Source organism: Periplaneta americana, chromosome 1, assembly GCF_040183065.1.
Source record: "Periplaneta americana isolate PAMFEO1 chromosome 1, P.americana_PAMFEO1_priV1, whole genome shotgun sequence".
NCBI classification, from domain to species: Eukaryota; Metazoa; Arthropoda; class Insecta; order Blattodea; family Blattidae; genus Periplaneta; species Periplaneta americana.
The window spans coordinates 220376033-220390426 of record NC_091117.1 but is presented as its reverse complement, the minus strand read 5'-3'; the positions used below and the strand labels follow the sequence as shown (position 1 = coordinate 220390426).

Genomic DNA, 14394 nt, shown 5'->3' with positions numbered 1-14394 from the left:
TATGTAATAGTATATCCTATAATTTAAGTTATTTGAAGGGTTCACAATCATAGTGGGCCAAGCGCCATTTACTGAATACGTAGAAAACAAGGGTTAAAATTAAGTTATTGCCATAATTCAATGGAAACCTATAACAAGTAAAATAAAATATACACATTAAATCTAAATGATGTCAATCTTCATTAAACTATGGTTGCAAGTAATGAAAATTAGAAACATGTTAAAGGAATTGTCATTGCACCAAATGAGTGTCTCTGGACCAAAATGATCGCATTTTAATTATTTAAATACAATTTAAATTAAGTAACATATTAAACGATTTATCCTTCTATCAAACACGAATGTTCCCTGGATCAAACGTCCTATTTTAATTATGTAATTACTTTATATTTATTTCTAACGGGTGCAGCGGAGCGCACGGGTACGGCTAGTTATAAATAATAATGTAATTGTTAAAGTGGCCTATGTTTTGTGCTGCCCAACTTGATCAAACAAGAGTGGCGTGTGCAGTCAATCAAGTACTTCGCTCGTTAGAGACAGTAAAACCTAACCTTATAGCCTGCTGGGACAAAATACGGTCCCTAGTTATCGTAATAGGATTATACAATTTAAAAAATGAAGAAATATTGTGACAGTATAATTCTACGTAGTTTAATCAATGTTACAAATCAATAGGCTATAAGGGAAGCTTTTGCATGAAAAAATGAATACCTTTCAGGACGGACACTGGAAAGTTTTCTTTTCTCAATCGTACTATCAGGGACTGGAATGCTTTACCTGCAGACTTACTAAAGGCTTTACCAACAACCAAAAATGCATTTAAAAATAGGCTTAAGGACCTTACTGATAGACGGTAATCATACACAGTATTTAAAGGGTGTAAATGATATGTTGTTATTGAAGTGTTGTATCAGTGAAGAATTATGTTGTGTCAGTGAAGTGTGCTGTATCAGTGAAGAAGTATGTCGTGTCAGTGAAGTGTGCTGTGTAAGTGAAACGAGTTCCTGTCAGTGAAGCTTTATAGTTTATAGTGGCAGTGCAAAGTATTTGAACAGTGAAATGTTTTTGAAGTGTTAGTGAAATCAGGATAGAATCAGTGAAATGTGTCGTAGTTCCAGTGCAGTGAGTGAGTTGACAGCGAAATGAGTGTAATGTTGAAAGGTACTTGTGCAGATATGAACATATACTCGTGGGTTTTAGTTCGATCTTAGTTTTAAGATACAAATTAGAATATTTCAAATGTTATTTAAGTAATCGTTTCATTTAATTTAGTATATTCCCTGTTATTATTATTATTATTATTATTATTATTATTATTATTATTAATTATTGTTAGTATTAATTATTAGTATTATTATTATTAATTATATTTTAATTACTAAGTTTATTAATGTCATTGAGTGTAATTAGTTACCATTGCCACCGGGTATATACCCATTGCAGTGTGAATAAATACATACATACATACATACATACATACATACATACATACATACATACATATTTTATCAATTATAGCGCTACGCCTTGAAATAGCGATAAAACTGATTCATTATCATGTAACGTAAAATAGGAAATTATGATTGGGAATTTTATTTTTCAGCACATAATTCTTTTGTTAATGTGTAGATTTATTTCTAAAAAATAAACCAGTTAAATTTTTCCAGAATTACAGTGAATGATATACGCATATTCCACGTGCCGTAGAATGAAGACTTAAGAACAGAATTCGGTAGCCTCTAAGAAATGAGGGAGGGTTACATACTTCACATACTTCGACATACTCGATGAAGCAAGCAAGGATGCCAAAGTTATTAGTTTTTGGAGCGCTGTATCAGCTTCAGGTGTTCGTCTTAGTAAAAAGGAACGTGATGTAAAAATCTTGAAAGAACTTTATGAATAGATTAAAGTTTGTTCACGCTAGGCAAAAGTATGGGAAACATTAGTTTCAAAATAATTTGTAATTTTATCGGTTTCTATATTTATGGAAACTGATACATATTTTGTTTTTTTTTTTTTGTTTCACTTATGTAATTATGAAGCTAGGATGTTATGTTTTATTTAACGACGCTCGCAACTGCAGAGGTTATATCAGCGTCGTCGGATGTGCCGGAACTTTGTCCAGCAGGAGATCTTTTACATGCCAGTAAATCTACTGACATGAGCCTGTCGCATTTAAGCACACTTAAATACCATCGACTTGGCCCGGGATCGAACCCGCAACATTGGGCATAGAAGGCCAGAGCTATTCCAACTCGCCAACCAGGTAGACTGAATCTAGAATGATGATAAAACATCTTTAGTAAAAAGTAGAAATTCGAATATAATTATTCATAGGCCTACTTATGAAAGTATTGAAAATTTATTTTCGTTGTATCTTAAAACTTCCATAATGGCGCTTGCCATTTTGTTCCTCCGAGCAGCTCAATTGTGTAAGTGTTTTACTAACAATTTATTACTTCATTGCTCTAGTTGTATGCCAATCTTGCCCTTTGAATTATTTGCCCCTCATTATGATATACAGTAAGTAGTTCGAAAAATGATAAAGTTTGTTCATTTTATTGTGTATTGTTTATATTGTGTACTAGCCGTACCCGTGCGCTCCGCTGCACACGTTAGAAATAAATATAAAGTAATTACATAATTAAAATAGGACATTTGATCCAGGGAACATTTGTGTTTGATATAAGGATAAATAGTTTATTATGTTACTTAATTTAAATTGTATTTGTATAATTAAAATGCGATCATTTTGATGCAGAGAGCACTCATTTGGTCATAAAAATTATTTTAGGAAATACAGGAAACGAATGCCTATCACGTTTCCTGTGCATAAGAAGCTATTTTAATGTTACCTGTCCTCGATTCACTCAGAAGTTACTGTAATAATATTATAGCATTATGTACATCTAGAGAAACTACACTTTCCAATGGTGAATTAATAATTAATTATAGAAATCGGTTAATTTAGCTTCCGATATTACTTCATACAAACACAGAAACATTATCTGTAGGCTATCTTTCATAGCTTTCGATTGTTGCTGTCCAAGGTCCCTTATAGACGAAGTCATTTGTTTTTTAAGTCATTACACAGCCTTAGATGGCAGTTATTTTAATTTTAAAACTCATTTATCTCATTAAATATCAGTCCTATCAAACTCTTTCAAAGAATAAATCTTATCGGAAATTATTTTTGAAGAAACTTTTGTTATGTAAAATTTTTCACAAAAATCAATAATAAGCGAGATATTTCGATTTATTTAATTCAGGACCCCTTATAACCCCCCTTTTAAATAATGTATTTTGAATGCCATGTAGCCTAAAATCTAAGTTACAACGAACTTAATTTATATTCCAATTTTCATCGAAATCCGTTCAGCCATTATCGCGTGAAAAGGTAACAAACATACAGACAGACAGACAGACATACAAACAAAAATTTCAAAAAAGGGATTTTCGGTTTCAGGGGGCTTAATTATATATGTTAGGACCAATCATTTTTGGAAAATCGAAAATTACCAGAAAAATTTCGGCTACTGATTTATTATTAGAATAGATACCACTGCCACCGGGTACTTGCCCACTTGCAGTGTAAATAAATACATATTATATTACCTGAATATTTTAATAATTATTAAAGTTTTATATTAATTATTTGAAGGGGATAGAATGATACAGTCCCAAGTCACAAAATACAGTATTTCGCAGGAGAGCGCATTGAAAGTTCAGAGTCCAATGCTATTACGTGCTGTGTCATGTTTTGTTCTGCGTATACTTACGTTATTTGTTGAGTAAATTATATAATTCTAGTGGCTTGTACAGCAAATTCTGCAAACTAAGTTCATTAGACGTTCAAATAAATATTTTTCAGATTTATTTTCAATGAAGAATAGCAGATATTTGAAAGTCATTTGCTTCCATAATAATGAAACATACTCTCTCTGAATGTTTTTTTTATGGCAAATACTTTTTCTTGAACCTATCCACCTTCAGTTTTTGAGTTTCAACGCTAAAACGCAAGTAACAATGTCAGGACGACCAGTGGGTTTTTCATGTGGGAGTAGACCAATAGCTATTTCTGGTCATTGTGGATTGCAGGTGAAAGTTAAAAAAGTCAGGTTTGCTATGCTTTCGAACAATAGACATAGCATCTTGGTACAGCTGCTGGTATAGCTTGAAATGTAGAGGGTAAAATCATTTCATCCTGCTAAGGGATCTTCCTGAAATGATCGGCAAACTACATAATTTTGCAGGTCTCTTATTTTATCAGTAAGTAATACATTTTGGTCTTTCCTTAGGAACTGTAATTTTTGCGCTCTCTCGAGACAATACTGAAGAAAATGATGGATATAAATATCTACACCACACTGTCATTAACTATATGGAAAAGACCCAACCCCACTTGATTAATAACTATAAGAATATTTGATTTTAATAACAATATTATTATCTTAAGTAAGTTTTGTATACATGCAACTCAGTAAATTATAGAAATGAAGATGTAATTTAAGATATTCTCTACATCTACTTATATAACCCCAAACCGTTTCACTTTCATATCATCAATATAGCATTAATATGTATAATCAATTAAAGATAGTCACATCATGGCATTAACTATAACAATATTTCATTTATAATGGTAATAATGTCATCAATCCACCTGAAGTTTTGTAGATTTTAATATCCAATACAGAGCTGTACTCAGAAAATTACACACCGCAGAATCAGACCTATAAATTAGTTTTAGTAAGTCTTAAAGTTTTGAATAACCAATTGAATATGAGCTCTAAATATGTTAGCAATCCTGCAGGTCATGACCTTCGTGTAAAAGCCTATTGTTTATTGTAGTGTGTGTTTTGTCTTATTCTGAAATCACGGCCGAATTGAAATGCAATTAGTTCTCAAAACTGACGAAAGATGGATTTTGGAAAATAGGAAAATTACGTAGGAAAACTAACGTTGCACTGAAAGTTATTATTTTTCTGAAAATCCTTGGATGCCAAGCTTCAAAATGATGGTTCATTCGTTAAAATCCGTTCAGCCGTTTTGCCTTAATTTCCATTACCAGTTTAAATTATATATATATATATATATATATATATTATTTGTAGGTGCCTCATATGAACTCGCACAAAAAACTACTTTTGTTAAAAGTTTGACTATGAACTATCTCATTTTCACCCTTTCATTTATTAGAGTGTAATTTACACTACCTTCTTTAACAATGTTAAATGCTGCTTTCGAAGTACTACTAGGGGTTGAACACCCGTTTCCACATGACGATAATGCACAATTTCTTTGACATTAATCGAAGATTACAGTTAGCATATGGCTGTTAATGTTGGGAATATGGGCGCCTGGAAAACCTGCAGGGCAAACAATTTTCCAAATGCCAATTAAAGCCAATCACAGGACGACGCATAAGTAATTAACTATACGTGGGTGCATTTACAAACGCATACTCTCGTGTCACGTTTTTAATCTATCAGCCACGACCTCGTTCGATATAACTCATTAATGAAGTTCATTGGCTGCAACTTCATTTGCTGCGGAGCTTCTGTTTACACAACACAAGTTCAAGTAATTAAAACAAGGGAATGGGCTGTTGCGTGATTTTAATAGGCATAAACCCTTCTCCCTCTTTAATTGTTGATGCGACTTCATGGAGATGTGGTAATGTTGCGTGATGGATGAACGAATCACGACCCTGGCGCGTTCCATGCAGCAGTTATTGATGGAGAGTCTTGAAGCGAAGTACCTCCTCAGTTTAAACTTCCCAGGTCAGCAACAGCCCATTATAGATTTTCTGGGAAATAATTGTAGAAAGGTAATGTCATTTTTTCCAGTACCGTCATTTCCCATAACTATGGTCCAAGCACCCAACTATGGTCCAAAACGCATCATGTACTACTTAGTCCCCAAATAGATCGGTGTTTGCCATTTAAGGCGCCACTGTGATGGAATTATGTTCCACATAGATGCTTCCATCTACCATTACACGTGGCTATGATATGGATGCTTAACAAGGTCAGTGTGCATCGTTCTATTGAGAGTGTGAAGACACGAAATCATTCAGTTTGTGTTTGTTTTATTAAGCTCTCCTCTGTAGAACTGGTAAACTATAGATACATGATTGTTTGTACAATTAAACCTGGCTATATAATGTTTACTTCCACGTAATAATTAGACTGGCAGTGGTTAGAGACTCTTCGTGAAAAATGTTTAACCTCAAGGCTAGAAGTCAGTCCTCAACTATGTACCACAATTTTTCGTGGACCATAGTTGTATTTCATTTTGAAATATGTGTTTTAATAAAATGTGATCAATGTGATTATTTACTTCTACAAATACCATTTAACATTATAACCCAGTTAATAAAGAAACAGGCTATTCCAGCATCAATGGTGCTAGCACGAATGATGGTCCGGTGAAACGAAAACTTCAGGGTAGAAGGAAAACAACCGTCCCTATAAGTGACTGTGAGAGCGATGAAATTGAATTGGATACAGATTATGATGTTTCCGGTGTTCTCTCCATGTTTACAGACAGTGAGTCAGATGTGGAAAAAAGACGAAATCTGTTAAATGAATGCTAAAGGCACATAGTTATATGGTAGTTACTTATAAGGAGGAATTGTGGCCAGGGAAAGTTTTGGAAGTGAAGAACAATAGAGCTGTTGTTTCATGTATGGTAAGAAGTGGCAGTTACTGAGGTGGCGAGAAATGGAATTTTATTCTATGGAAAGGAAAACATGATAAAACAAATTGAAGACCCCAAATGCGTCTAGGAAAAGAGAGATCTGTTTTCAATTTCAGAATTACAAGAGAAGTGCAGATTCAAAGGATCGAAATAAGCCTACTGAATCTAGTTCTCAGTATGGTAAATAAACATTATCAGTGAATTGATGTGCATAATATTTTGCTAAGAATGTGTTAGTTTATTTAGACACCGTACTTTTGTTTTTTTAATATACTGTAGTTGTTCATTATTGCAGGAAAATAACTTTCAGATATCACTTGTTTATTGAGTGTTTATGTAATGTGTACTAATAAAAAGAATCCATCTACTTTTCATTTATTTTTAATATTTCTGAGCTAGATTATGTTTCTACCCTTAAATTAGGAATTCAATGTATTGATTTACAAATAATTACAGCTCCAGCTATAGTCCAGTCATGCTTTCAAGCATGAATATATGAGTGGACCATAGTTGGGCAACTCAGAATACAACTATGTACCAATGCTTATTATTTCTTTAACACTTGTAATTAAATAATTTCAAACACGTATGTCAATATTTATTTAATACACACTTACAAGAGTCCGAAGCCAAAATTTCACTTAATTTGGATGAATAGTACTGAATATACAAAGAAAAATGTGAAAAATGTGGACCATAGTTAGGGGAAACTACGGTACATGTATTTAAAGCGTAACTAAACATACAGTTTCTCTATATTACGTAGATATTTTTTTTCGAGAAAGATTTTCATTGCAGTGTTGGAATTTGCTTCCACTTTTGGGGAGGCTCTGAAACTCAGATTGAAGTTCGGACGATTTCTCCGTGTGGGATGTGAACACATTACTGCAGCTTCAGTTTCATATATACCCTTTAAAATGTATATTAATGTTTTAAAAGTCTGCACCTAAAAAGAAACGAGCAATTAGAAATAAAATTTCGAACTGGGCAAGTGGTTGGTTAGATGATGCCATATTTAAAGTTTGGCTCTAAAATAAGGTTACCAGATGTCCCCGTTCCCTGCGGACAGCCCCCGAACGTTGATTCCTGTCCCCGGACAAATTCGTCCCCGGAGTGTCCCTGGATTTTATATTTTTTTTCGGAATACGTATGATAAGACTTTCTTGTGTTAAATTTTAACGTACCTTGTTTACATGTTTCGACCTATTTATGGGTCATCTTCAGAACTGGTCGTTGTTGGTCTTGGCGCCTCTTGTTTCCTGTGAGGGTGCGTGTCTAAGTGTAGAGTCAAAGAGTGTATGTGTTTTGAAATTGAGTTGTGTGTTGAGAATATAGGTGGGGTGTGTTTTCTTGTGTCTGTATATTTCATATTGTTCTAGTGTGTTGAGTTTCTGGCTTTTTGGTTGGATATCGAGTATTTCCATATCTGTGTTGATGTCTCTGTAGGTGTGGTTGGAATTTGTGATGTGTTCGGCATATGTGGAGGTGTTTTGTAATTTTGTTATGGCTGTGATGTGTTCTTTGTAACGTGTTTGAAATGATCTGCCTGTCTGTCCTATGTAGAAGTTGTTGCAGGTGTTACATTTGAGTTTGTATACGCCTGTGTGGTTGTATTTGTTTGTTTGTTGTTGTTTGTGTCTTGAGATGTTTTTGTAGAGTGTTATTTGTTCTTATGCAATGTTGTAATTTAATTTCTTGAATGAGATTGCAATTTTATGTCTGTTTTTTGTTTTCGTATGTTAGTGTGATGTATATTTTGTGTTCTTGTGTTTGTGTTGTATTCTTCTGTTTTTTGTGGTTATGTTTTGTCTTACGTATTATATTGTCTATTATGTTGGGGTTGTATCCGTTTTCTTGTGCTATGTATTTGATTGTGTTTAGTTCTTCGTTGTAATCCTGTTGGTTCATTGGTATGTTGAGTAGTCTGTGTATGATTGTTCGGAATGCAGCTTGTTTGTGTTGTGTGGGGTGGTTGGATGTGTTGTGTATGTGTGTTGTTGTTGTTGTTCTGGGTTTTCTGTATACTTTGAATGTGAATTTATATTTTTTCCCAAATATCCGCGGATTTTCATTACTAATTATTTATATGGTTTAATGAACCTAGGACACTGCTATGATAAATTTTGCTAATGTAATTTTTCCGCATTATCATGATGCCATAATGAAAAGTGAAGTTGAGGACTTAGTTGCAGTCAAGTATTCCGTTGTTGGAATTCTTAGATCCGAACCGGCCCGACCTGATCTGGACCAGACCCGAACCCGAACCCGAACCCGAACCCGATCTAATATTTTCATTGAATTTAACGAATTAATTAAAGTAGGAAGCCCTTCTTTGAGTTCCATAAACTTCTTGCGGTCTGTAATGAGGTCAGTGCTTCAAGTAAACCGATTTGTAATTCAAGATCCGAACCTCATTAGTTTCGTCTTTACCAAGTGGTACTTACTTATCACTAGTTGGTTCTAATTGGAAACATCTTAGCAATTACGTTCAGATATTTTATTTGATTATCGTTACCGGTCAGACCATTTAATTCGCGATTGTCGTAAACGTAAGGAAGTTATTTAGTGTCGACAGGAACAATTACAAACTTCGAAATTGATAGACAATTACAGTCCTAGAGGTCGACCTGTAATTCTCGTTCAACAACGGGATAACTTCGGAAATTGCAAAGTTTAGTCGTACATCTGCTTCCAACATCTTGGCCTTACTTTTCTCTCATGATTGGAATTGGTCACCTTAATGCTCTTCTTGATTCAAATATTTCAGTGTGTTTATTATAGCACATATGTTTATATTATTAGTCATTATTGAACAGTGTGTTTCATTGAATCATTAAATTTCACATAGTATTAAAATATTACAGTATTAAAAACACATTGTTATTAGTCATTATTCAACAGTGTTTTTCATTCAATTATTAAATTTTACATAGTATTAAAATATTACAGTATTAAAAAACACATTGTTATTAGTCATTATTCAACAGTGTTTTTCATTCAATTATTAAATTTTACATAGTATTAAAATATTACAGTATTAAAAACACATTGTTATTAGTCATTATTCAACAGTTTTTCATTCAATCATTAAATTTTACATAGTATTACAATATTACAGTATTAAAAATCACATTGTTATTAGTCATTATTCAACAGTGTTTTTCATTCAATCATTAAATTTTACATAGTATTAAAATATTACAGTATTAAAAACACATTGTTATTAGTCATTATTCAACAGCTTTTCATTCAATCATTAAATTTTACATAGTATTAAAATATTACAGTATTAAAAACACATTGTTATTAGTCATTATTCAACAGTTTTTCATTCAATCATTAAATTTTACATAGTATTAAAATATTACGTATTAAAAACACATTGTTATTAGTCATTATTCAACAGTTTTTCATTCAATCATTAAATTTTACATAGTATTACAATATTACAGTATTAAAAACACATTGTTATTAGTCATTATTCAACAGTGTTTTTCATTCAATTATTAAATTTTACATAGTATTAAAATATTACAGTATTAAAAAACACATTGTTATTAGTCATTATTCAACAGTGTTTTTCATTCAATTATTAAATTTTACATAGTATTAAATTATTACAGTATTAAAAACACATTGTTATTAGTCATTATTCAACAGTTTTTCATTCAATCATTAAATTTTACATAGTATTACAATATTACAGTATTAAAAAGCACATTGTTATTAGTCATTATTCAACAGTGTTTTTCATTCAATCATTAAATTTTACATAGTATTAAAATATTACAGTATTAAAAACACATTGTTATTAGTCATTATTCAACAGCTTTTCATTCAATCATTAAATTTTACATAGTATTAAAATATTACAGTATTAAAAACACATTGTTATTAGTCATTATTCAACAGTTTTTCATTCAATCATTAAATTTTACATAGTATTAAAATATTACAGTATTAAAAACACATTGTTATTAGTCATTATTCAACAGTTTTTCATTCAATCATTAAATTTTACATAGTATTAAAATATTACAGTATTAAAAACACATTGTTATTAGTCATTATTCAACAGCTTTTCATTCAATCATTAAATTTTACATAGTATTAAAATATTACAGTATTAAAAACACATTGTTATTAGTCATTATTCAACAGTTTTTCATTCAATCATTAAATTTTACATAGTATTAAAATATTACAGTATTAAAAACACATTGTTATTAGTCATTATTCAACAGTTTTTCATTCAATCATTAAATTTTTCATAGTATTAAAATATTACAGTATTAAAAACACATTGTTATTAGTCATTATTCAACAGTTTTTCATTCAATCATTAAATTTTACATAGTATTAAAATATTACAGTATTACAGTAATATTAATTTTTGAGGATGTCAATGTCTATTTTAAACAGGTCACTTCGAAGTTAGTATTTTTTTTTCTCATTTTCAAAAGAAAAACTTTGATTTCGAATTTTTCCTTTGATATTTATCTATGAATCCTAATAATTATAGCGCGATTGATGATTAATTGACTATCATAAGAGCTACGACATGATAATGTTCAACGGTGCGGAAAATAACGGCCTCGTCTGCTAGTTACAGACTACCCTCAACTGATCGCCCGCACCAGTTAAGGCAGCTTTCTCCCTCTCCTTTCTGCACCACAGTGCATATTTCGATACACTCCTTACCCGATATTCATTTCAGAGAGTACTGACGATCATTGTCTTATATAGCTTAAAGTTTATTGACTGTGGATGGCGGTGGTCGAAATTACAAGAAATAATAATAATAATAATAATAATAATAATAATAATAATAATAATAATAATAATAATAATAATAATGGTTTATTTAACCTGGCAGAGTTACGGCCATACGGCCTTCTCTAATACTCAACCAGGAGTAAAACTACGATACAAAAAGCACTACAAATTTACAAAGTAAAGCACACACAGACAAAACTGAAGTACATAATCATAATAAAAATATAAACAAGTCAGTGAAAATCAGATATAATATATAACATATTGAAACAAAGCAAAATGCATAATAAAATGTGAACAGTAGGTCAAAATAAATGAGACATACAAAGTATAAGTATATCAGACAATAATAATAATAATAATAATAATAATAATAATAATAATAATAATAATAATAATAATAATAACAAAATAGTGAAGTACAAAAATACAATGAACACAAAATGTTTAGGTACATACAGTAAGGAAAATTATGATTATAAATAGCTCAAGTTATCACATTATAGATATACCATTATCGGGATATATGATGAAAAGAAAAACAGATAAAATAAGATAAATATCACTAGAACATAAAAAAAAATGTAGTAAATATGTGGAAACATGCAATACCGGTACAACACTTGTTACAAGAGTAAGTTAGTTTGGTAAATCGTCATAAGATAATTTTCTAACTTGGATTTGGAAGATTTCAAGATTCGGCAGCCCTTGAGGTAGAAACAGTGAAAGATGAGGAATACAGTGATGATGTGTGGAGTGGAATTTCTAAAGTGTTATCTCGTATTTATCGAGTATTAATATTATGATTAAATTATTGATATCAGTTTAAAAATTATTGTAACTGGGATAGCCTTTACACCGAAAGAGTAGCAACAAAACTTGACATTAGAAGTATTAATGCGTGCAAAAGAGATATTTCAAACACAAATCTTGTCGGTATGGAAGTAAATCACCTAGGCGAAAATAACAATTAAAATTTATCTTCATCAATCTGAATTTCTCTATTTCTGTCCTTTCTAGTTTGCTACAGAAGCCGATTTCATTGTTATTCCATCTGGTAGCACGCTGACACCATTTATGCAGCCTGTAGTCCAGGGCCGGGAAATAGCCTCTCCCAGAGAACTTAGCCCCTCCCCTTACCTTAGTTGCTCTTATGCAGACAGCTCTACTTACAATACGAGTTTCTCATCCCTGCTGTAGTCAATTAAATGCTATAGATTTACTTCGAATTGAACTCTGACTGTATTATACAGGGACATCATTTTAATTTTACTTCAACTTTTATTGTACCTGAGTTTTTAAATGTACTTCACTCCCAACCCCTCAACTAACGAAGTTCCAACTGTCCTCCACACAGAACCAAGGCCACAGTACTGAGATAGTGAGTATAGTACGTTTGAGAAATATGTTCGCGTTTTCCAGTGACGAAAACTTCCAATATTGAATCATATTTTCGCACAGGTACTGTAGTCCGTTTGTCTACGTCGCATCCCGATTTCCCCCACCCGCTTCTGCTCGCTCCACTATAAGGACTAGTGGCTGGGCTTTCTTAGCTTTTTTTCTGGAAACATTAATTTCTGTTAGGAATTAATTGGACGTCTACGTAATATTATACAACTGTTTAAAATAACTTAAATAAAAGGGCCTCGTTAAGTAATTAACTGTCACGTGATTCACCCCCTTTCTACGATCCTGCGACATAACCACTTGGACGGACAGTAGATAACATGTCTGAGTAATTTTATCTGTGCGGGTCGGGCAGAAATGAAGATTGAATTTACAGTACGTAAGGTACTCTTTTATAGAGTAGGCACAGAATTATTTCAACATGAGTTACTAGAACGAAGGACGAAACTGGTAATTGGAATTACGTACAATAGTCTAGAGTGCGATAATATGCACATTAGAACTGAAGCCTGAATCGAAATGAACGGCCACTATTTTCAAAAATGTGTTTACATTTCCATATTATGATTATTTTTCAATTTAACTTCATTCTCTATATTGTACGCTAATGTGCTGTAGATAGTATAATATACACTGCATAATGAATACGTTCGCATGGATAACTCAGTTCGTGAGTAAAAACACTCATTGTTAAAACTGTACTGTATTTTGATTGTACAAAAACATAATGGAAATATTATCAAACTCAAAATCGCGATATTTCGTACTTTACGTAAATGGATGAACTACTTTTCTTCCCTCTTATACCTAGTGAAGTGATTTGTTTGTATTTTACTCCAGTACCATCGAACTCCAGTCGTGGAAGGAGGTAGCAAACTGTGTTTCCGGGTCTCAATCATTAATCAAAGGTATAGTCAGGTTAATATTAAAAATGTTAGTAAAAATAAAATGATGTCCCTGTACAAACGATTGCATATCAAATCGTATGAATAACTGTTCACAGTACGTATATTAAAATGATTCATTCGTTTCATATTGATTTGAATACATAGAGCACTGCGGCAATATTATGACCTACTTTCAGTGTTATGATCATTTCAGCTTTCCTGTCAGGTGTGTATGCTGGCACAACACAACCCGGTCTTACGGTAAGCCAAACAAAAGACATTGTCTGAATAAATATGGGCAAGGATATTTAGCTGGCGTTAGAACGGTCTGGTCCCGGCTATCATGTAATTCTCGTATTTCCTTTTATCCGAAGAGGTTTGCGGTCAAATTACAACAGAATAAATTTAGAGAATCTGGATCGGCCATATTTAACATCTTCAGGCCTGAATTTATATTTTAAAAAATTAAAAGAAAAAAAAAAGAACTGGTTACATAATAATTCTGGGGATCCAAAATTCCCAAATCAAGTCTTCACAGAAAATCAAAATTTGGGAACAATTTGACCCCTGGAGCCCCAAAATTTTTAATTTAATTTTTAATTCAGCTATAGGCTAGAAATGT

The 14394-nt window shown here is 32.1% G+C and overlaps 1 protein-coding gene across 1 annotated transcript in view; it reads right to left on the bottom strand.

Annotated features, from left to right (window-relative positions):
* Positions 1-2817: 2817 nt before the first annotated feature.
* Positions 2818-14394, bottom strand: part of LOC138708224 (titin-like) — a 352135-nt gene continuing 340558 nt past the window's right edge. Inside the window, exon 3 of the mRNA XM_069838569.1 lies at positions 2818-2828. The gene's annotated coding sequence lies outside the window, so the exon portion shown is untranslated. The remainder of the gene's footprint in view (positions 2829-14394) is intronic.